This window comes from Poecilia reticulata, unplaced genomic scaffold (genome assembly GCF_000633615.1).
Source record: "Poecilia reticulata strain Guanapo unplaced genomic scaffold, Guppy_female_1.0+MT scaffold_276, whole genome shotgun sequence".
NCBI lineage: Eukaryota > Metazoa > Chordata > Actinopteri > Cyprinodontiformes > Poeciliidae > Poecilia > Poecilia reticulata.
The window spans coordinates 12,649-14,919 of NW_007615055.1; the positions used below are offsets into that span (position 1 = coordinate 12,649).

The window sequence follows — 2,271 nt, forward strand, 5'->3', positions numbered from 1 at the left end:
GATGCAGTGAAGCTAGCTGGGGATCTTTTGGGTCCGCTGCAGTGATAGTATTTTTGTATCCTCTGATGAAATCCTCCAGGAGCCCATCATCGCTAATACACATTATTAAAAACCTGTTGACTTTAAGCAGTCTAACATGTTTAATGAATATGTGTGGCATATTTAGTCCTTCTGCTGTAAATGCGCAGGAGGCAGATGGTACAGGGCCTCACAGAGAGGGGGCAGCGCTGAGCCCGATGGGCAGAATGAACAGCAGCTGCTCTTCTTGAAAAAGACTGAAAACGATGAGAGAAAAATCAGTAGAGATGGTTTCTGTTACAGCTGCCGGATTAAAAATGAACAAAGAAAACAAGAAACTCTTATTTTACTTTAAGCAGAAAAAGATGTCAGCCTAAAAAACATTAACATAAAAAAGTCAAATATAAACTTATAAGTTTGTTATTTTAAGCTTTTAGTTTTATTTCCAGACTTTCTGTCTGGAAGTTATTATTATTCAATATTTGTTTATTTTTCTTGCTATAAATCGGTTAAGGTGTAAATAAAAGCTTCAGGTTAAAACGGAAAAATGTGTTTTTATTTTGGATGAGACATGAACTGTGGTTCTGTTTGGACCTGATGGAGCTCCGGTACCGAGTGGAGGTCCAACAGAACCTCTGGTTCTGGCTGCTGCTTCATCTCACTGAAGGAGAGGAACCGGCCTGACCCACTTTGATAAACTATGTGGGACCAGCAGGCCAGAACCCACTGAACCCAGAGGTTCTGCTCACATCCACAAGGTTGTGAAGTAACTCATGGTCAGCTTGTGGATCTCTCTAACTCACGACCAGAACTGGGCCCGGTTCTGGAGCCGGTGACCCGGCCCAGCAGAGGTTTCCTCAGGAAGCTGCTGGGAGGGAAGTTTTCTCGTTTTGCTGATCTGGATGTAAAACTCTCCTGATTTCAGGTTCTTCTGTGGTTCTGACCTAAACCTGGTAAAACAGATAAAACCCAAACCAACAGAACCTTACCTGGTACCAGATGTCTCAAACAGCCAGCGAGTGGAGCAGAGGAAGCTCTGGATCGTCTCTCTGCCCTGTGGAAACTCGACAGCGGCGTCATCATCAGCCCCACCTCCAGCAGCCAAACCCAGAGCAGCTCAGAAAACTTCAGCTGGAGCAGAGCAGCCGTCTGCCACTTAAAGGGCCAGCGCCTCTTTTAGGGGGGAGGAGAGGGGCCACGCCCTGCAGGGCCTGCTGACGGAGACCAGATGTTCACAGAACCAGAATCTCACTGGACCAGAACCTCTGCGGTCATCCAGAGGAAACGGCTCTGAGCTTCATGGCAAAGGGTGTGAATACTTATGGAAATGTGATTTCTTGGTTTTCTACTTTTAATAAATTTGTGTAAAATTCAAAACCCTCGTCCACATTATCATACTGGAAAAGCTGGAACCGTTCAGCATGTGGAGAAAGTGAAACACGGAATGTTTTCTGGATGTTTATCTCAGAACAAAATCAATAAAATATCATTTAGGTTCAATTCTTCTGAATATTTAACACTTAGTTTCCTCATCCTGGTTGATCTAAAACCACTTCTGTTTGTTTTGCTCTAGATCTCTGATTTCTGTTTTAGTGTTAAATACTTTAATGTTCATGATAGTGAAGCTACTTTCTGACTTCACCATAACTCTGCACTGTCTGACCATTTCGAACAGCTTTGAGTTTATTAACCGAGTTAATAATTCGGCTGCACTGATGWTCATTTTGTTACTTCCTCATTAAACAATGAAGCCCTTTGAGAAAAAAGCTGCTGGTTTAATTCACAACGCTAGAAAACTGGAGGAAAGGCCACTACAGTATTACATTATCACAATGTGTTTTAAAACTGTAATATTACAAATTACATTGTTGTAATTATTAATAATTAGTACTTGGAAGAGTCAGAGCAACAGTACAGGAGCCAGATTCACTGAGCTTCAGCCGAGATCAACCGTTAGGAATCTGACAACTCGTTCCTTTAATCTCACTTAAACCTGAGCGTCTCACTTTAAACAGGAATGATAAAAMACTTCCCAACTTTTAGCATCTGTGAGCCGCTGATATATTATTGCTATAAATTGTAGATTTCTTATGTCAGAACAAAGAAACATAATCAAGTTTTGAAAACAGTCGTTTTAGTTTCCGTCCCACCAACACAAATCCTTCCTGTTTCATAGAAACACATTTAAGAAAACCTGCAGCACACAGATGAGAAATACACAATAAAATCACCAGTTGCATAATTTGCATCACA

The 2,271-nt window shown here is 41.5% G+C and overlaps 1 protein-coding gene across 1 annotated transcript in view; it reads right to left on the bottom strand.

Annotated features, from left to right (window-relative positions):
- The window catches only part of LOC103460679 (gap junction beta-4 protein-like), a 5,314-nt gene extending 4,216 nt beyond the window's left edge, over positions 1 to 1,098 (bottom strand). Inside the window, exon 1 of the mRNA XM_008402959.1 lies at positions 1,008 to 1,098. The gene's annotated coding sequence lies outside the window, so the exon portion shown is untranslated. The remainder of the gene's footprint in view (positions 1 to 1,007) is intronic.
- Positions 1,099 to 2,271: the final 1,173 nt, after the last annotated feature.